The 22029-nt window shown below is 43.2% G+C and overlaps 1 non-coding gene across 1 annotated transcript; it reads right to left on the reverse strand.

The window, feature by feature from the left end:
- Positions 1-17688: 17688 nt before the first annotated feature.
- Positions 17689-17760, reverse strand: TRNAE-UUC (transfer RNA glutamic acid (anticodon UUC)). The gene has a single exon. It is a non-coding gene; the product is annotated as a tRNA-Glu (tRNA).
- Positions 17761-22029: the final 4269 nt, after the last annotated feature.

A 22029-nucleotide genomic window follows, 5' to 3' on the forward strand; every position in this document is an offset into this window, starting at 1 on the left:
GGTACTGTGTGTAGAGGTTATAGTCCTGCTGTGACAGCCCCACACTGCACATAACTATGTTCCTTGTCTTACAGGGGAGGAAACTGAAGCTCAGAAAGCTTTGCTGATTGCCCAATCCCAAGGCCTGTGCTATAGGTTGAATCTCCGTGTCCCCTCAAAATTCATACGTTGAAAACATAATGCCCAACGTGACGATATTAGGAGGGGCCTTTGGGAGGTGGTTAGGTCATGAGGGCAGAGCTTTCATGAGTGGAATTAGTGCTCTTATAAAAGTGCCCTGAGAAAGCTCCCTTGCCCATCCCACCATGTGAGGACACAGCGAGAGGGCACAGGCTGTATACCAGGAAGTGGGCTCTCATCAGACACCAGATCTGCCGGCACCTTGATCTTCCCAGCCTCCAGAACTGTGAGAAAGAAAATGTTTGTTGTTTATAAACCACCCAGTCTATGGTACTATGTTATAGCCTGAATGGACTGAAACAGCCTGTAAGAGAAGGAGCTGGGACTCAGGCTGTCTGATGCCCAAGTCCAGGCTCTTAGTCCCTAAGGGTCACAGATCACTGATGCTGAGGTGAGGAGTGCCCACCTCCTAAGTCAAAGATGGTTGTGGTCTTGAAACACAGGAGCCCAACCAGAGCTGCCAATTGCGATGCTTGAGAAACCCTTACTGTCATGTGTTGTGTACAAGGCAAGGGGATGATTTCACAAGTGCTGGCAGTCCGGCTTTCTTGGTTCTAAACTAGTGATTCTCAACCCTGGCTGCACATTAATACCACCTGGGGAGCTTTGAAAAGTCCACACTGCGCAGACCACCCAGATCAATAGCATCAGCATCTCTGGGTTGGACTGGGCATTGGTATCCTGTGAAGTTCCCCAGTGACTCCAAAGAACATCCAGGCCTGAGAACCTCTCCAAAGGGAAACAGCTAGTCTTGTGGCTCTCGTTCCCTTCCACTGAGGGGCTGGGGCCGAGGGCTGGGAGTGGAGGAGGTTTTGAGGCAGGGATGGGGCATAGATGGGGAAGCAGTAAAAGGGGAGAGGTTAAAGACTGGCACAGAATGTGTGGGGTGTGGGACACGCAGGCTCAGACAGGTTAAGTAACTGGATTCAGGGTGCACACGAGGTACCTGGCAGAGCTGGAAATCATGCCACTGAAGTGGTGGCAATTTGATTGGAATCTCTTGTTACTGCGGAGGCCCCAAGGGTAGCTCAGTGGTAGAGCTCCTCAAGACCTAATTCTGCATCCCATTCTCTTCTCAATCCATCCTTTCTATCCACTCAGCCTCATCCACGCCCAGGGCTTCCATCATCACCTGACTCGTGAATTTCTATTTTCAGACCAGACTGTTTCTTGGAGCCTCAAACCTATACTGCAGTGAGTCATCTGACATCTGCCTTGGATGACTCCATGGCACTCGGGGTTTCACATGCCCAAGACTAAACTCACAACCACCTCCACCTGCAGCCTGGTCCTTCCGCAGGGGCCGAAGCCCAGCGAATGGCACCGGCAGTCATGCTGGACTCCTCCCTCCCCCACTGCCCTTGTGCAGTAGCAGCATTCTTGGTCTAACCTTCTAAGTACCCGTCCATCCTATCCTCTCCTTTCCATCTCCATTGCCACCCCTTTAGGCAAGCTTCCATTATCTATGGTAATTTATTCTTTGAATTTTTAATTTATTGGTAATTTATTTTTGCTTATGCGATTATTTGCTTTATGTCTGCCTCCTTCACTAGCTTATACAGGGGTGGGGACTAGCTTTTTTTTTTTTAATATCTTTATTGGAGTATAATTGCTTTACAATGGTGTGTTAGTTTCTGCTTTATAACAAAGTGAATCAGTTATACATATATGTGTGTTCCCATATCTCTTCCCTCTTGGGTCTCCCTCCCTCCCACCCTCCCTATCCCACCCTTCTAAGGTGGTCACAAAGCACCGAGCTGATCTCCCTGTGCTATGCGGCTGGAGGACTAGCTTTTTTGATGACTTTTGTGTCCCCAGCACCTTGGCCTCAGTGAATATTTGTTCAATACTTAAGTAAGTGAATAACTTTATTTTAAACTTTTAATTCATTCTGGAGGCTGTTGATAAAATGGCTGCTCCTTTAGAGCTTGCTACTTTTCAGGCTGAAATCAGGGATGATGTGCTTGGATGACTTTGCATTCTATGAGGTCTGGGGCCAAAGAGGTCTTGTCTATGGAGACTAAACAGAGGGTCTGAGGGGATCACATGCTCTGAGATGAGACACAGCCACAAAATAGGACAGGCGAACACACACACACACACACACACACACACACACACACACACACACACACACACACACACACACAGTATCCATCCTTGGTCAGCTCTTGCCTGTTACTCCACAGACATTATCTTTATTTGGAGAATCAATTATGAAATCAATCCCTCACTATTTCTCCAATAATGTAGCTAATAAAAAGAAAAGCTATTTTGATGGTGTCTGGTTTTCAGCTAAAAGGCGGGTCAAACCAGCAATTTTATCAGCTGCCCTTTGAAAGTGCTTCTCTTGGTCACAGCAGTTCACAGGGGGAAACACGATGATTTCAACCCCATTCTTGATATTGGCTCCTGCCTAAGGTGACAGATTGTGTTACCTCTGGACCAGGACATCCGTGGGTAGACAGCAAGGTCAAGTCAAGGTTACATCATGCCGGCTCTGTCATCAGAGCATGGCCCAGCCCTCCCCCATTGCCTGTTCCAGTGAAATACTAGTCAAAATGGTGAGTTTGGGGGATACTGGTGGAAGTGGGCCGTGGGAAGAAGCCCCAGGACCTGGGCTTTTGGTGCAGGCTTTGGTATCAGAACCTCCTCTCCTAAGATTCTTCTCCAAGAAAACTACCCCAGCCACATGGTGACAGCTCTGTTGTTCCTGCCCCAAATAGATGGAAGGCCCTTAAGAGCAGAGACCATAGTTTTTCCACCCCCCCCACCTTCATTTTCTGGGCCTTTATGGGTACTTAGGAATTCTTTGAGCAGCAGGAGAGGTCTGACCTTGGAGGTGTTAGAAATTAAGTACTGGAGTAGTAGAGACTAAGTCTGCCTCCTGGACCTACCACTTTCTGGCTGAGAACTTTGTGCATGTCACTTAACATCACTGAGCCTCAATTTTCTCACCTATAACCTGGGGACCATAATAGTAGTTATCTTACTTATGTAAGGTTTTGTGAGGAGTACTCAATCAGATAATGCATATAAAGTGCAACAAATGCCGGTGTGTGGAATGAATGAAGCTGGGGGTGCTCCTCCTACTTGGATGAGGGAGTCAGAGGAGATGCTGGCCCATACTGGGACCCATTGCAGGGGCTCCAGGCCCTCTAAGTCCACCACTCCTTTGGATCTGACTTCCAAACATAGAAAATAGAAACCAATGCCTTTTAGTAACATATTTATTTAGATATATTGTTTGGAGCCCTTAATTTAAAAAAGGCATTTCTTTCTTTTTTTTTTAAACATATATTTTAAAATTTATTTTATTTATATTTATTCTTGGCTGCGTTGGGTCTTCATTGCTGCGTGCGGGCTTTCTCTAGTTGTGGTGAGCGGGGGCTTCTCTTCATGGTGGTGTGCTGGCTTCTCATTGCAGTGGCTTCTCTTGTTGCAGAGCACGGGCTCTAGGTGCGCGGGCTTCAGTAGTTGTGGCACGCAGGCTCAGTAGTTGTGGCACGCAGGCTCAGTAGTTGTAGCACACGGGCTTAGTTGCTCCGTGGCATGTGGGATCTTCCCGGACCAGGAGCCCATTTCCCCTGTATTGGCAGGCAGCTTCTTAACCACCAAGGAAGCCCATATTTCTTTCTTTCTTTATATCTTAAAAAAAAGTTTTAATTGGAGTATACAGTAGTTGCTTTACAAGGCTGTGTTAGTTTCAGGTGTACAGCAAAGTGAATCAGTTATACATATATCCACTCTTTTTTAGATCCTTTTCCCATATAGGTCATTACAGAGTATTGAGAAGAGTTCCTTGTGCTGTACAGTAGGTCCTTATTAGTAATCTATTTTATATATAGCAGTGTGTATATGTCAATCCCAATCTCCCAGTTTAGTCCCCCCCCTCCCGCTTTCCTCCCTGGTGACCATAAGTTTGTCAAAAAAAGGCATTTGAAAGGAACTCGGGGCTTCCCTGGTGGCGCAGTGATTAAAAATCTGCCTGTCAACGCAGGGGACACGGGTTCGAGCCCTGGTCCGGGAAGATCCCACGTGCCACGGAGCAATTAAGCCCATGTGCCACAACTACTGAGCCTGCGCACCACAACTACTGAAGCCTGTGCACCAGAGCCCATTCTCCGAAACAAGAGAAGCCACTGCAATGAGAAGTCCGTGCACCACAATGAAGAGTAGCCCCTACTCGCCGCAGCTAGAGAAAGCCCGTGTGCAACAACGAAGACCCAACACAGTCAAAAAAAAGAAAAAAAAGAAAAAGCTTAAAAGAAACTTGTCACTTGTTCTTGGGCACCTAAGAGTAAATAAAAGCACAATGCCTCACTTTCTTAGGTTAAAGCTCCAACCACCCTTCTTTGATGTGCTAACAGTCCCTAATGAGGTCAGGAAAGCAGTGACCACCTCAGGAAGTGCCCTAAAGAGGTTCTTGCGCACAGCCAGGCCCTCTGGTCACTGTGAACACAGCTGGGGAGACCCCATCTGACAGGCTGTGGCCTGGCTTAGAAGAGCTCTGCTGATTTGTGGCTACTTCTTAGGCTGCCATCTTGTGGCAGTTGTTCTGAGGTGAGTCTGTCTGTGGGTAACAGGCTTCCTAACTTCTCCAAAGATCTGCTTCCCTGTGATTTATATAGTACTTGCATATATTTGCAAATGGGGCCCTGGGGTCCTAACTCCAGCTGTAGGAAAAATGAAATGAACATGATGATCTCAGGATGGAACCTTGTCCAAGAGGGATGTCCAGGCCAGCACTGGGTGGCAGGTGTCCAGGTGATATGCCCAGGGCAGTGGAGAGGGCAACAGTAAGAGCTACCATTTGTTGAGCATTTACTATATACTATGGCTTAGTGCTTCCCATATATTATTTCTTTTAATACTATAACAACAACTCTCTGAGCTAAACCCTGCTATGTCTCCATTTTACAGATGAAAAAACTAAGGCATGGAGAGGTTAAGGCACTTGCCCAAGGTTACAGAGCCAGCGTGTGGTAAAGTTGGGACTCAAAATAAGGTCTTTCTGACCCAAAGCATGTACTCTAAGCCCCGCTGTGTGATCATGGGTGGGCTGTAGAGCCACAACGACCTGGGAGCCTGTCCTGGCTCAGCCACTTGGGTTATGTGAGCTTGGCTCAGTCACTTAACCTCTCCCACCCTGTTTCCTCCTCTGCATGGAGCTTCCTCATGGGGTGATTGAAAGGATTAAATGGGGTAATTGATGTAATTAGCACAGTGCCTGGCACAGATGAGGGCTCAGTAATGTGGGTTTCTTCCTTACACCATTGGGAGGGGAGAAGTGGGAGGGGCCATCTCCCTAGTCAGTCCTCCTACCGTTTTAGCCTCCTTTCCCTCCCCTGGGCTCCACAGGACCCTTTGTACCAACACCAGAAAGTCTTTGATTCCTGACACTTTGGTCCATTTCTCAGTTTAGTCATCTTGGCTGCATGGGAAAGGCATCACTGGATAATGTAAAGAGCCCTTGACTAGAATTTTAGAGACCTTGGTTCTAGTCCAGTACCAGGTCTGAGACTTGGATGACTTTTGTCTCTCTGGACCTCAGTTTCCCCATCAATAAAATGGAGGATTTGTCCATATACAGGACCAATGTGCATATGTAGTCCGTGTGCAGCCACTCCCTGGTTCTTGTAGACGTGATAGACGTGATTAGTCAATTGCAGCATCTTTGTCACTGATCCTGGATGTAGCTGCAGAGCCCTCCCTTACAAGTAGAGGCAATCACTGTCAACTGGTTAGAGTTGAAATGACAAAACCTCTTGGATATTCCTGGAACAGTTAGTTATGTGCTAAGGGTCCTTCCAGCTTTCACTCTACCAACGGAGCCTTTAACATTCTGAGGGGCAGTGCAAGGAACGTGGGTCTGAAACGAGGGGAGTGGATTCTAGCTCTAGAAATATCACCTAGCAGTTGTGTGACCTTGGGTAAGTTGTTTACACCCTCCGAGTCCTGCTTTCTCATTTGTACAAAAAGAGTCCTAACGTGCTGTGGCTGTTGGCATTGCTGTGAGACTGAAATCACTGCAGCCTCCCTGAAGGCAGGGCCTGGGTCCCTGTCAGTGCTGCACCCTCTGTACCTGGAACAGGGTCTGGTTAGCAGCCTCTCTGTGAATTTTTGTTGAATTGAAGCAGAGTAAAATATGAAACCTGTAGAAATGGAAGAAACTACAACCCGGTGAAATACATCTCTAAAGAAGTGGTTCCCAGTCTTTATGGAGCATAAGGCTGATTAGGGAGCCCTTTCAACCTGCAGATTCCTGAATCCTAGTGCTGGGAGCTGATCCAGGATGCATGGGGTGGGACCTAGGAATCCACAGGTTCAACAAGCTTTCCTGGGAATTCTGTTGCAGGTGGTCCAGCGTTCACTCTGTGGGAAATGTAGCTCCAGAATTGAGAGTCTCAGAGTAGAATTTGTAAATAGAGAGGCCTCAGTTTGTTGCCAGTTGTTCTCTGGGAGTTGAGTTCCCACTTTGGAGTTCCCAGAGCCACTGCATCTGTGAGGGGGTCACCTGGAAGCATGGCTCCCTCCTCTCCTCATTGACTGCCTCCGTGCGAGGCCCAGTCCCCAGCTGGCCTATGCTTTTAGGTTTCTACACTCTGACCTGCGAGGCCCACGTAGAAAGCAGCCAGGTCAGGGGCACTTCTCCTTTTATCTCAATTACAGTGGGAATGTTGGGGGTCTAGGTTGCCAAGGCTGCTCATCACCAGGTATCCCGTTCAGATCATGTGTCACTTTACCCAGCTCTGTCCACAAGCCTCAGGCCACGATCCTTGAGGAAGGGCAGCCAGGAGGCAGGTTGGCTGGGGCTCAGCCAGGGTGCCCTGGTTGTGGTGGTGGTGTGTGTGGGTGTGTGTGTTTGTGTGTGAGTGAGAGAGGTAGAGAGAGGGAAGCGGGAGGGGTTTGTGTGTGTGTGGGGAGAGAGAGAGACAGAGAGAGAGAGAGAGAGAGAGAGAGAGAGACACACACACTACATGGTTCCCAAAACAACTGAGTGGAAAGTGAAAAACTATCAGATATTTGGGATGTTTTCCTGCATGTTAGTAAACATAGAGGTCTTTGCAAACACCCATGTATTAGATGGAAATTGAAATATTTCATCCTGATGTTTCCGGGTGTGATAAGGTCGCTTGCAAGTAGGTGACTGGTTACAGCGTATCTTTGGATGATACTACTTTACTTCACAGTCACATTCATCCCCGTCATCATCATCATTCAGGCCAAATTCATGAATTATAAAGAGATAGTTGGATTTTTGAGCCCTTGTTAAAAATTCAAAATAAATCCAGTTAAAAAAAATAATGATCCTTTGCTTTTCCTCCCAGGGTCTTCTTCCCACAGCTAACAAGTTCTGTTAACTTCATGTGCTTCTTATAATGCTTAAACAAGTTAACACATGAAATGGGCTTACAACTGTGCCATAAATTCTCATAAAATGATGCCCATTTTTCTTTACTACTACTACTACTACTACAGATATATCCTGTTAACATAAATCCTTCAGGAGCAACCCCTTAATTATTTCAAGCCAGTGGGGAATTCTCTGTCTTACAGTCATTAAATTCTCAGCTAACTGAACTCTTACACTTTAAAAGAGGAGATCTTTGTACATTTAGTCACTGGGACACGGAGGCCATGCTGGACTCCCTTGCTTTTATAAATAAAGCTCGATGGACACAGCCTGGTTTTCCTCTGGTCTCCTGGGCTCAGAATTCAGAGCACCAGCTGGTGATTGTCAGGCCACAGCATGGTACAGGGCAAGTGCTTCTTGAGTTGCTCTCTTTTTCTCTTTCTTTTTTTTGTGGTGCACCCTCCCCATTCAGATATTCATCTGTCTCTGCTTCCAGGAATCTTCTCTACTCTCCCTTCTAACTTGCTGCACCAAATCTGTCAGGCCCTAAAGAGAAACAAGCAAGACAGAAAAGAGTAAGGATATAATGCCCGAGGGCCGCTTTTGCTTAATCTTAAGTTGTTAGTGATGTTCTAGAGAGTTATGATTGTCATGCAGAATATCTTCCAGAGAAGCCAAGTGTTACCTGGACATTATACTCCAGTGGGACCAGGAAGACTCCAAATCCAGCATAAGGGCCAGTTATGCTCAGCCATTCCTAATTCAACACCCAGCCCGATCAGAGGCTCTGATCAGCCTCCTTGCTTGGGCTTCCTGCTGCCCTAGCTGCCTCAGCCTGTCTCAGAAGTGAAACCAGATGGCTAGGATGGGTAGTGAGGGAGATCCACAAAAAAACCCCAGAGAAAACTGAGCTCCAGGTCCTACCTACTGCCCCAAACTGCTTCTGAATCGGTTCATCCATGAACAAACCCCAAAATTCCTTTTATCTCCCAATCACTAAGAATCTGATCCTTTATTTAGTCCCGAAACTCGGAAACTAATCTTTTATTTATCTCTCCTGTAATCCCACTTCAGGCTATGTATAGAATACACCACTTGGGAACAAACCTCTAGGATTTCAGAAGGACCCTCAGTCAGGGAAGCACAAGGGCTTACGAGGGAAAGTAAAACCAGGGCCAGGATGTTTTGGTTCCATGCGTGAACTAGAGGAAGACATGCCTGATTTGGGCTTGTGTGATGGAGAATGGGCGACAGGCAAGCTCCCTAATCACCAAACCACAGTAGAGGGCCGCAAGATGTCAGGCCGCATGATGTCAGGCCCCAGCGAGGCAAGCTGGTTGAAACAATTTCCTGAGCTTCCTTTAACGTGGCCCTCAAGCCAGGGTAAGGAATCAGTGACACACTGAATGGTTCCAGACAGCTGTCTGTCAGCCTGGTTTCACCCTCTCTCAGTGGATGTGAGGCCAAACTACACGGCCAGTGTGGCAGTGAGTGCCAGCCTGTGTGCCCCTCCCCACCCATCCGTCCCGAGCAGGCTGGCTGCCACCGGGGCCCCCGAGAGGACTGTCTAGTCTCTCGAGGCCTTCCAGACACCCCCCGCGCCCCCGTGCCCCGAGCCCCTGCTCTCTTTCACTCATCCTTGCATTCAACACATAACTTCCCGAGGACCTCTCACGAGTACCTTGGGGAGGGGCCGGCCATTTAGTGGTGAACAGGGCACTGTCCGTGCTCTTACAGAGCTAATAGACCCTGTGGAGAAATCAGTCAGATGCTGAATAGTCATTTAGGTAAAGTTGTGATGGAAGGAAGACGAGGGGCCACATTGCGGGGTTGGGAGTTTTTAATGGTAGAATGCGGTTAGTGCTGGCAGTCAGAGGCTAGGAAGCTGACCGTTGGAGCATGAGCGGAGTTACTAGCAAGGTGCAGAGCTGGGGAATCAAGGAGTGTCTTCACGAATTCCTCCACTCGCTTTGGTTTTTCACCTTCTTCATGCCTCCCTCCAAAACTGAGCTCCTGACTCAGGCCCCAGGGGCATTTAGCATGTGTTTAAAACTCCATTTCTGCAAACTGCCTCTGGGCCCCAGTCCCTGGTATCATGCCCAGAACCAGCCAGCTGGTCCGTCCTTTCCCAAGCCCCCTTCTGGGGAGGCAGCTGCCCAGTCTTGGTCCTTCTTTCACCAGCTCACTCTCTGACGTACTCACACGTCTTTGGTTCACATCCCATGTCAGCTCAGTTCTGCGGGGCTTTCCTGCACCTGCTGGCCCCACAGGGGAGACGGCTCACCTTGTTCACATATTCTCTTTCCCAGGAGTTTGCTTCTTCAGTTCGCCATCCTACCCTCAGCCAGGGCCGGGCCTTGATTTAGGTCCGGGCTGAGGGCTAAAGGGGAGTCTGGAAGAAGGCCACGGGGGTGGGGTTCGGGGAAGGCTTCCTGGGAGAGTCAGGCTGAGAAGGAGTTTGTCAGGGGGCATTGCTTTTCTTTCCACTTCTCCTACCCCTTTTGCTCTTTCCCATGCATTCTTCACCCTCTACTCTGGCGTGTCATGGATGTTTCCCAGCTTCAGCCTCAAGGGATAGAGCTGGGAGGGCCCCTGGAGATCTAGTCTGACACCTGCCCATTTAACAGATGGGGATAGTGAGGTCTGTAGAGGGGGATGGATTTGCACAGTCATGCAGCTCAAGGAAACATGATGGCTAGTTTCTTGTATTGTTCCAGAGTCTGTGTGCCTATGACTTACTCCTTCCCAGCCATAAAAGCTTTCTGCAAAGTGTACACCAGTTCTCTCCTCTGAGTGCTGCCCTTCACTGCCCCTCATCACTGCCTGATGCTCTCCAGGGAGGGATTTTCAGGAGTCTCAGTGCCTTCCTGCTTTGGGCAGAGGATCCTGGCAAGGATGTATCCTGGGATCCTCATGGGACTGTCTCCAGGGAGGGCCCCTCTGGGCTGCTGTCCTTCTAGACTTCGCCTAAGACAGTGAAGTTCACTGTTAAGAGCTGTAAGACTTTGGTCACCTGATTTTAACAATCTGTGAACCCCAGTTTTCTCATCTGCAAAATGAGGATAACGATAGGGCTGATAGCTTGAATGAGATCATGTTTGAGAAGTCCCTGTTATATAGCAAGTGCCTATCGTCAGTGGCTGCTATTGCAGTTCTCTGTTCAATCCTGACCCAGATAGTCATGGTCAGTGGTCAGGGAAGGCATGGTAGCTTCTGGAATGCTGTGTCCAGAGGTCTGTAGGGAGGGAAAGGAGAGGCAGGTGGACCAGGCCTTTGACAAGGCCTCTGGGAAAGTGAGTCTTCTTCCTCCTACCTGATTTTGATGGATAGGTTGGTGGAAGGATGGGAGTGGAATTAGTGGACCACAGGTTAATAAGCAGTAATCTCCTGGAGTCTTTGCCAGTTTGATGGGAAAAGGAAGAAAACTCCAGGAAATGCCCAAAGGCCCTTTCTGGTGAGCATGACAAGGACTGATGGTTCAGTCATTGGGTCCTGGCTGTGTTTTCAGTGGTCTCCATGCAGGCTTAGCTTGCAGGGCTTTGAGCCCATGACAACCTCAGCTTGATGAGTGGATTTAAAAGGAACTCAGCTCAGAACAGAGTTCATGTTAGAGCCAGGTGTCAGGGGAACAGAGTGACAAATGACTCCCTGGCTGTATTCTCTGAACACACACACCCACTAGCTGATGAACCCATTCAGGGAAGCACATACCCATAAAATGTCTCTTAGAGCAGGGGAAACTGAGGCACAGAGACCTTGAGTGACACTCAATCTGTTAGTTGAGCAGCTTGGACTAGAATCTGAGTTTGTGGATTCATCTTTTCTCCCCTCCTCCTTTTTTTTGGTAAGGAATTTGATTTTCATTCTAAACACTGAGAAACTATTATTTATAAGCTGGAGAATGAGATGATACAATTTACATTAAAAAATAGCTTTACTGAAATATAGTTCACATAACATAAAATACCCTTTATTTTTTTCCTGGACTGAATTATAATTCTCTAAAGCTGCCTTTTTTTTTTTTTACATCTTTCCTACAAAATGGAGTTTGCTTCCTGAAACTGAACTTTTTATGAAGCTTACCACATTCCTCTAAGACTATTTGCTTGATAAGAAGATAGTTAAAAGATTTTAAGACAGAAAACTTAACAGCAACCTTGCAGGGAACTCTACTCAATGCTCTGTGGTGACCTAAATGGGAAGGAAATCCCAAAATAGGGGATATATGTATACATATAGCTGATTGACTTTGCTGTACAGTAGAAACTAACACACTATTGTAAAGCAACTATACTCCAATAAAAATTAAAAAAAAAAGAAACCTTGCTTTGCATTCCTATTCCCATCTTCTTGCATTTCATCAGAAGAACCTATACTTTGTCCTCCCTGAAGCAAATTATCCTTAAAGAAAAACAAAAGTAAGTAAGGTAAAGGGAACAGCTATTTAAAAGAGTTATATTCCTTTTAACTTTGTTGTATGCTTTATTGTCACACATTTTAAAATGAGATTTTAAAAACTAAACTAATTTGAAGAAAGCCATAAAATGGATTATTGAGTCCTTATAAAAATATAGTATTTTAACGGTGTGTGTGTGTGTGTGTGTGTGTGTGTGTGTGTGTGTGTATGTGTGTTTGTAATTGTCATGCTTAGAAAGCATTCTTTGTGGAAACAAAGTACTGTAAGTTCTTGGTACATAGAGTTTTGAAGAGAAGGTACTTAGGACTGACGTCAGAACTACAAATCCCAACAGGATTGTCCATCCAGCACAATTTTCTTTCTTCACTGTTAACATTGACCAGTGTGCTAATGTGGTCCTGATTGTCAGCTTCTCCATAGCGTGGTTATCCTGTCCTACAAGATCTCCATTTACTGCCTCTGCCCAATCCCATCATCCTTGCTGCTCTGTCACTCTGACCAAGGGAAAACAAGTCAGAAAATAATCCTTTTTTAAAAGAACAAATTTGAAAATTCTGTTTTTCTTTCTCAACAACTAGTACAAATGGATGCAGTACCTTCAAACTACAACATTATATATTTACCAATAGAGTGAAGAAACTAAATCATAATCTGGTATTTCAAAAGAACTATTTTTTTTTAATTTACTTTTTAAATGTGGTACAGTTGCTTTACAATGTTGTGCTAGCTCCTGCTGCACAGCAAAGTGAATCAGCCATATGTATACATATATCCCCTCCCTTTTGGATTTTCCTCCCATCCAGGTCTCCACAGAGCACTGAGTAGAGTTCCCCATGCTATACAGCAGATCCTCACTAGTTATCTATTTTGTACCCAGTGGCATGTATATGTCAGTCCCAATCTCCCAATTCATCCCACCCCCTTCCCCCGCTTACAAAAGAACTATTTTTAGATTGTGATTTAACATGGAGAGAAACAAATTCCCACCCCCCACCAAAGGGTTAAAATTGTTGGATTAAAAAGTAAAACATCAAAGAGGAAATAAAAAACTCTCTGGAGACAAATGAAAAGATGAAAATGGAAACACAAGGATCCAAAATCTATGGGACACAGGGACTTCCCTGGTTGTCCAGTGGTAAAGACTCTGCTCCGAATGCAGGGGGCCCAGGTTCGATCCCTGGTCAGGGAACTAGATCCCGCATGCCGCAACTAAAGATCCCGCATGCTACAATGAAGATCCTGCGTGCTGCAACTAAGACCTGGTGCAGCCAAATAAATAAATATTTTAAAAACCCCCAGCAAAATCTGTGGGACACAGCAAAAGCAGTTCTAATAGGGAAGTTTATAGTGATACAAGCCTACCTCAGGGAACAGGAAAACTCTCAAATAATAACCCAACTGCACACCTAGAGGAACTAGGAAAAGAAGAACAAACAAAACCCAAAGGTAGTAGAAGAAAAGAAATAATACAGTAGGAGAGATAAACAGAATTGATAAACCTATAGCTGGACACATCAAGAAAAGAAGAGAGGGCTTCCCTGGTGGCACAGTGGTTGAGAGTCCGCCTACCGATGCAGGGGACACGGGTTCATGCCCCGGTCCGGGAAGATCCCACATGCCGCGGAGCGGCTGGGCCCGTGAGCCATGGCCACTGAGCCTGTGCGTCCAGAGCCTGTGCTGCGCAACGGGAGAGGCCACAACAGGGAGAGGCCCTCATACCAACCAAAAAAAAAAAAAAAAGAAAAGAAAAGGAGAGAGGGCCCAAATAAAATCGGAAATGAAAAAGAAGATACAGTTGACACCATAGAAATACAAAGTATCATAAGAGATTAATATGAATAATTATATGCCAATAAAATGGACAACCAAGAAGAAACAGATAAGTTCCTAGAAATGTACAATCTCCTAAGACTGAATCAGGAAGAAATGGAAAATATGAATGGACCAATTATCAGTAATGAAATTGAATTAGTAATAAAAGAAAAAAAAAAACTCCCAACAAACAAAAGTCCAGGATTAGATGGCTTCACTGGTGAATTCTGCCAAACATTTAAAGAAGAATTAAATGCTCATCCTTCTCAAACTATTCCAAAAAATTGAAAAGGAAAGGAACACTTCTCAACTCATTCTATGAGACCAGTATTACCCTGATACCAAAACCAGACAAAGACACTACAAAGAAAAAGAAAAAAAGGAAAATTTTAGACCAGTGTCCCTGATGAACATAGATGCAGAAATCCTCAGCAAAGTATTAGCAAACCGAATTCAACCATACTTTAAGAGAATTGTATACCATGATCAAGTGGGAATTATCCAAGGGAAACAAGGATGGTTCAACATCCGCAAATCATCATTGTGATACACTCCATTAAGAAATTGAAGGATAAAAATCATATGATCATCTTAATAGATGTATAAAAAGCCTTTGACAAAATCCAACATTCATTTATGATAAAAATTCTTAACAATGTAGGTATGGAGGCAACACACCTCAACACAATAAAGGCCATATGGCAAACCAACAGCCAAAATCACACTCAACTGTGAAAATCTGAAAGCATTTCCTCTAAGATCAGGAATAAGACAAAGATGCCCACTCTTGCCACTTTTATTCAACATAGTATTGGAAGTCCTAGCCACAGCAATCAGACAAGAAAAAGAAATAAAAGGAATCCAGGTAGGAAAGGAAGAAGTAAAACTGTCACTGTTTGCAGATGACATGACACAGCATATAGAGAATTCTAAAGGTGCCAGCAAAAAACTATTAAAACTAATAAATGAATTCATTAAACTTGCAGGATACAAAATTAATATACAGAAATCTGTTGCATTTCAAATTTTATATATAGAATGGATAAACAACAAGGTCCTACTGTATAGCACAGAGAACTATATTCAATATCCTGTGATAAACTATAGTGGAAAAGAATATGAAAAAGAATGTATATATGTGTATAACTGAATCACTGTGCTGTACAGTAGAAGTTAACAAAACATTGTAAGTCACTATACTTCAATAAAATAAATTAAAAAAAGAAATCTGTTGCATTTCTGTACACTAACAATGAACTATCAGAAAGAGAAATTAAAAGTATCCCATTTACAATTACATCAAAAAATACCTAAGAATAAATCTAATCAAGGATGTGAAAGAGTTGTAGTCAGAAAACTATGAGACACTGATGAAAGAAATTGAAGATGACACAAACAAATGGAAAGATATAATATGTCATGGATTAGAAGAATTAATGTTGTTAAAATGTCCTTACTAGCCAAGGCAATCTACAGATTTAATGCAATCCTTATCATCATACCCATGGCAATTTTAACAGAACTAGAACAAATAATTCTAAAATTTGTATGGTAACACAAAAGACCCTGAAAAGCCAAAACAATCTTGAAAAAGAAGAACAAAGCTGGAGGTATCACACGCCCTGATTTCAAACTATACCACAAAGCAACAGTAATCAAAACAGTGTGGTACTGGCATAAAAACAGACATGAAGATCAATGGTGAGGATATGGAGTAAAAGGAATCTTCATGCACTGTTGGTGGGAATGAAACTTGGTGCATCTACCATGGAAAACAGTATGGCAGTTCCTCAAAAAATTAAAAATGGAGCTGTCATACGATCCAGCAGTTTCACTTCTGGTTTTTTTCCGAAGTAAATATAAACACTAATTTGAAAAGATATATGCACCCATATATTCATTGCAGCATTATTCACAATAGCCAAGATATGGAAACAACCTAAGTGTCCATCAGTAGATGAATTGAAAAAGAAGTGATATATGTATTACTCAGCCATAAAAAGAATTAAATCTTGTCATTTGCTACAACATGGATAGACCTAGTGGGTATTTTGCTAAGTGAAATAAGACAAAGACAAATATTGTATGATCTCACTTATGTGTAGAATCAAAAATCAAATAAGAGTAACAAAGCAGAGTCATAGATACAGAGAACAAAGAGGTGGTTGTTAGAGGGGAGGATGGTGGGAGATGAGTGAAATGGGTGAGGGAAATTAAGAGGTACAAACTTCCAGTTAAAAAATAAATGAGTCACGGGGCTGAAATGTACAGTGTGCAGAATATAGTCAATAATAATGGAATATCTTTGTATGGTGACAGATGGTAACTAGAATTAACATGGTGATCATTTTGAAAAGTATGGAAATATCCAACCACTGTTTTGTGCACCAGGAACTAACATAGTGTTGTAGATCAATAATACTTCAAAAACAAACAAACAAACTCATAGAAAAAGATCAGATTTGTGGTTACCAGAGGTAAGGGGTGTAAGGAGGGGGATTTGGATGAAGGTGGTCAAAAGGTACAAACTTTCAGTTGTAAGGCAAATCAGTATTAGAAATGTAATGTGCAACATGATGAATATAATAAACACTGCTGTGTGTTATATGTGAATGTTGTTAAGAGAGGAAATTTTGAGTTCTCATCACAGCAAAAAATGTTTTTTCTTTTTCTCTAATTTTGTTCATGAGATGATGGATGTTCACTAAACCTACTGTGCTAATCATTTCATGATGTGTGTAAGTCAGATCATGCTGTATACCTTAGATTTATACAGTGCTGTATGTAATTATATCTCAATAAAACTGGAAGAAAAAATATAAATAAAACAAATACTTTCCATTGTTCATTTCCTATCCTTTTCTGTGTATGTGTGGAACATAATTCTATCTATCTATCTATCTATACTGCGCAATGATCACCACAGTAAGTATAGTTAACATCCATAACCACACAGAGTTACACATATTTTTTCTTGTGCTGCGAACTTTTAAGATCTACTTCTTAGCAACTTTCAAATATATAATACAGTATTTTTAATAGTCACCATGCTGTACACCACATCCCCAGGACTTATTTATTATATAACTAGAAATTTGTACCTTTTGATGTCCTTTACTAAAAACCCTTCCCCCCTTGCCTGCCTCTGGCAACCACCAACCTGTTCTGTGTATCTATGAGTGTCTTTACTTTTTCTTAGATTCCGCATATAAGTAAGACCATACAGTATTTGTCTTTCTCTGACTTATTTCAATTAACGTAATGCCCTTGAAGTCCATCCGTGTCACAAATGGAAGAATTTCTTCTTTTTAAATGGCTGAATAATATTTCATATATATGTGTGTATATATCACATTTCCTTTTTTTTTAAATTGAAGTATAGTTGATTTACAATATAGTGTTAGTTTCAGGTATACAGCACAGTGATTTAGTTGTGTGTGTGTGTGTGTGTGTGTGTGTGTGTGTGTATGTATGTATTCCTTTTCAGATTCTTTTCCCTTATAGGTTATTACAAAATACTGAGTATAGTTCCCTGTGCTATACAGTAAATCTTTCTTGGTTATCTATTTTATATATAGTAGTTTGTATCTGTTAATTCCAGACTCCCAATTTATCCCTCCTCCCACCCCCTTTCCCCTTTGGTAACCATAAATTTGTTTTCAACATCTGTGCATCTCTGCGTCTCTTTCTGTTTTGTAAGTAAGTTCATTAGTATTTTTTTTTTTTTTTTTGACCGCGCTGCATGGCTCGTGAGATCTTAGTTCCCTGACCAGGGATCAAACCTCTGCCCCCTGCAGTGGAAGCGTGGAGTCCTAACCACTGGATGACCAGGGAATCCCCATCATTTGTATCATTTTAGAATTAATTAAATTAAATTTACTTCTATTTTTTTGGCTGTGCTGCGTGGCTTGCAGGATCTTAGTTCCCTGGCCAGGGATTGAACCTGGGCCATGGCAGTGAAAGTGTCAAGTCCTGACCACTGGACTGCCAGGGAATTCCCAATGTATTATTATTTTTAGATTCCACATATAAGTGATATCATATGATATTTGTCTTTGTCTGGCTTACATCACTTAGTATGATAATCTGTGTTACTACAAATGGCATTATTTCATTCCTTTTGATGGCTGAGTAATATTCCATTGTATACAGGTACCACATCTTCTTTATCCATTCATCTGTTGATGGACATTTAGGTTGCATCCACATCTTTGCTTTTGTAAATAGCGCTGCTATGAACATTGGGGTGCATGTATTTTTTCGAATTATGGTTTTTCTGGATATACGCCCAGGAGTGGGATCGCAGGAGCATATGGTAGCTCTATTTTTAGTTTTTAAAGGAACCTCCATACTTTTCTCCATGGTGGCTGTACCATTTTACATTCCCCCCAACAGTGTTGAAGGGTTCCTTTTTCTCCATGCTCTCTCCAGCATTTATTATTTGTAGACTTTTTGATGATGGCCATTCTGACTGGTGTGAGGTGACACCTTGTAGTTTTCATTTGCATTTCTCTAATAATTAGTGATGTTGAGCATCTCTTCATGTGCCTTTGGCCATCTGTATGTCTTCTTTGGAGAAGTGTGTATTTACTTTTTTTTTTTTTTTTTTTTGGGGTTTGCATTTCTCTAATAATTAGTGATGTTGAGCATCTCTTCATGTGCCTTTGGCCATCTGTATGTCTTCTTTGGAGAAGTGTGTATTTACTTTTTTTTTTTTTTTTTTTGCGGTATGCAGGCCTCTCACTGTTGTGGCCTCCCCTGTTGCGGAGCACAGGCTCCAGACGCGCAGGCTCAGTGGCCGTGGCTCACGGGCCTAGCTGCTCCGCGGCATGTGGGATCTTCCCGGACCGGGGCACGAACCCGTGTCCCCTGCATTGGCAGGCAGACTCTCAACCACTGCGCCACCAGGGAAGCCCTGAGAAGTGTGTATTTAGATTTGCTGCCCTTTTTTTTTTTCTGAACAGAGACCAGGAGAAACAGGTTTATTTGGATGAGAGTTGGAGAGTGAGAGGAGGACCTGAGATAGCATACTGAGCTAAGGGGTAGAGATCAGTTTCCAAAATGGCAGTCAGATCTCATCAGACAAACGGACTCCACTTCCCAGCAGCCTTGCAGGGAGTGCAATCAATAAAAGGCCTGCTGGGAAATGTTTATTTGCCACTAAATCACCCAAGCATGCCACAGTTACAAGAAAGGTACAGGTTGTTTTTTCCTTTCCATAATTAAATTTCCACAGCATCTCCCCAATCATGAGTATTACAAAAGAAAGTAAAAAAAATCACATTTTACAGATCTTAGACTTGTCTTCAGCATTTAGCTCAAATCTCACCATCTTCAAAAAATAGTTCTCCTGCAAAATTCACCAGCTAAAAGTTCTATCCAAGCAGTGGGAGGATGGCCTTTGCTAGCCCATGGCGATGCTTTTCACAGCAGAGTGAGGCTTAGATTGCAGGGGTGGCGGGGGGAGGGACACAAGGGCTAATTTCCCCCAGTACAAGATGGCATCTGAAGTTTGATGGGAGAGCAGAACTGGAGAGACTTGAGGGAAGGGTCCAGGCCTTGTATTCAGTCAGAGTCACTGCTGGGAGAGCAGGAGGAGGAGGAGGAAAGCTTGCCATGTTTGTGGTGTTTCTGCTTCTTTTTATGAGCTTTTTTCATTTTCTTTTGCATCTTCTTGTCAATCACCATTCCTGGTCCTACCATGCCAGGAGCCAATGTATTCGCAGGACACATACCGGGGGCAGGTGGTGGGTATGGAGGGGGGTAGGGACCTTAGGGTTGGCATCCTGGATAGCCTGGTTGTGGCACAGGATGACAGGGCCCACCAGCGGGAAAAGGCTGGATTCCCCTGGGGTGCTCTTGGGGGAGTGGGAAAGGGGCCTGGAGGAAAGGTAGGGGTGGCAGGTGGTGGATGGGCAGGATTGCAACCTCCAGGGTACCTGACGTTAGGGGTGTGTGTGCCCGGCATAGGGATTCCATATGTTCAGGTATTTCCTCCAGCCCAGGAATGGAAAAAGAAGGAAACTGAGGAATCCAGATGTCCCGTCACCTCTACACCACTGCTTGGGCGGACTCCTGCTGCCCATTTTTTGATTGGGCTGTTTGTTTTTTGATGTTGAGCTGTATGAGCTGTTTGTATATTTTGGAGATTAACCCCTTGTTGGTCGCTTCATATGCAAATATTTTCTCCCATTCTGTAGGTTCTCTTTCCATTTTGTTTATGGTTTCCTTTGCTGTGCAAAAGCTTTTAAGTTTAATTAGGTCCCATTTGTTTATTTTTGTTCTTATTTCCATTACTCTAGGAGACAGATCCAGAAAGATATTACTACGATTTATGTCAAAGAGTGTTCTGCCTATGTTTTCCTCTAGGAATTTTATAGTATCTAGTTTTACATTTAGGTCTTTAATCCATTTTGAGTTTTTGTGCATGGTGTTAGACAGTGTTCTAATTTCATTCTTTTGCATGTACTGTTCAGTTTTCCCAGCACCACTTATTGAAGAGGCTCTTTTCTCCATTGTATGTTCTTGCCTCCTTTGTCATAGATTAGTTGACCATAGATATATAGGTTTATTTCTGGGCTTTCTATCCTGTTCCATTGATTTATATTTCTGTTTTTGTGCCAGTACCATACTGTTTTGATTACTGTAGCTTTGTAGTGTAGTCTGAAGTCAGGTAGTGTGATTCCTCCAGCTTCATTTTTCCTTCTCAAGATTACCTTGGCTATTTGGGGTCTTTTGTGTTTCCATACAAATTAAAACATTTTTTGTTCTGGTTCTGTGAAAAATGCCATTGGTAATTTGATAGAGATTGCATTGACTGTAGATTGTCTTCTGTAGTATAGTCATCTCGACAACATTGATTCTTCCAATCCAAAACATGGTATATCTTTCCATCTGTTTGTGTCATTATATCACATTTTCTTTATCCATTCCTTATTTTTTTTTGAATTTTTACCTTTTTTTTTAACATCTTTATTGGAGTATAATTGCTTTACAATGCTGTGTTAGTTTCTGCCTTATAACAAAGTGAATCAGTTATACATATACATATGTTCCCATATCTCTTCCCTCTTGCATCTCCCTCCCTCCCACCCTCCCTATCCCACCCCTCTAGGTGATCACAAACCATTCAGCTGATCTCCCTGTGCTATGCGGCTGCTTCCCACTAGCTATCTATTTTATGTTTGGTAGTGTATATATGTCCATGCCACTCTCTCACTTTGTCACAGCTTACCCTTCCCCCTCACCATATCCTCAAGTCCATACTCTAGTAGGTCTGTGTCTTTATTCCTGTCTTACCCCTAGGTTCTTCATAACATTTTTTTCTTAGATTCCATATATATGCGTTAGCATATGGTATTTGTTTTTCTCTTTCTGACTTCACTCTGTATGACAGACTCTAGGTCCATCCACCTCACTACAAATATCAATTTCGTTTCTTTTTATGGCTGCGTAATAGTCCATTGTATATATGTGCCATATCTTCTTTATCCATTCATCCGATGATGGACACTTAGGTTGCTTCCATGTCCTGGCTATTGTAAATAGAGCTGCAGTGAGCATTTTGGTACATGACTCTTTTTGAATTATGGTTTTCTCAGGGTATATGCCCAGTAGTGGGATTGCTGGGTCATATGGTAGTTCTATTTGTAGTTGTTTAAGGAACCTCCATACTGTTCTCCATAGTGGCTGTATCAATTTACATTCCCACCAAAGCCCAGAGATAAACCCACGTACATATGGTCACCTTATCTTTGATAAAGGAGGCAAGAATATGCAGTGGAGAAAGAACAGCCTCTTCAATAAGTGGTGCTGGGAAAACTGGACAGGTACATGTAAAAGTATGAAATTAGAACACTCCCTAACACCATACACAAAAATAAACTCAAAATGGATTAAAGACCTAAATATAAGGCCAGACACTATCAAACTCGTAGAGGAAAACATAGGCAGAACACTCTATGACATAAATCACAGCAGGATCCTTTTTGACCCACCTCCTAGAGAAATGGAAATAAAAACAAAAATAAACAAATGGGACCTAATGAAACTTAAAAGCTTTTGCACAGCAAAGGAAACCATAAACAAGATCAAAAGACAACCCTCAGAATGGGAGAAAATATTTGCAAATGAAGCAACTGACAAAGGATTAATCTCCAAAATTTACAAGCAGCTCATGCAGCTCAGTAACAAAAAAACAAACAACCCAATCCAAAAATGGGCAGAAGACCTAAATAGACATTTCTCCAAAGAAGATATACAG

Source organism: Lipotes vexillifer, unplaced genomic scaffold (genome assembly GCF_000442215.2).
Source record: "Lipotes vexillifer unplaced genomic scaffold, Lipotes_vexillifer_v1.1 scaffold957, whole genome shotgun sequence".
Lineage (NCBI taxonomy): Eukaryota > Metazoa > Chordata > Mammalia > Artiodactyla > Lipotidae > Lipotes > Lipotes vexillifer.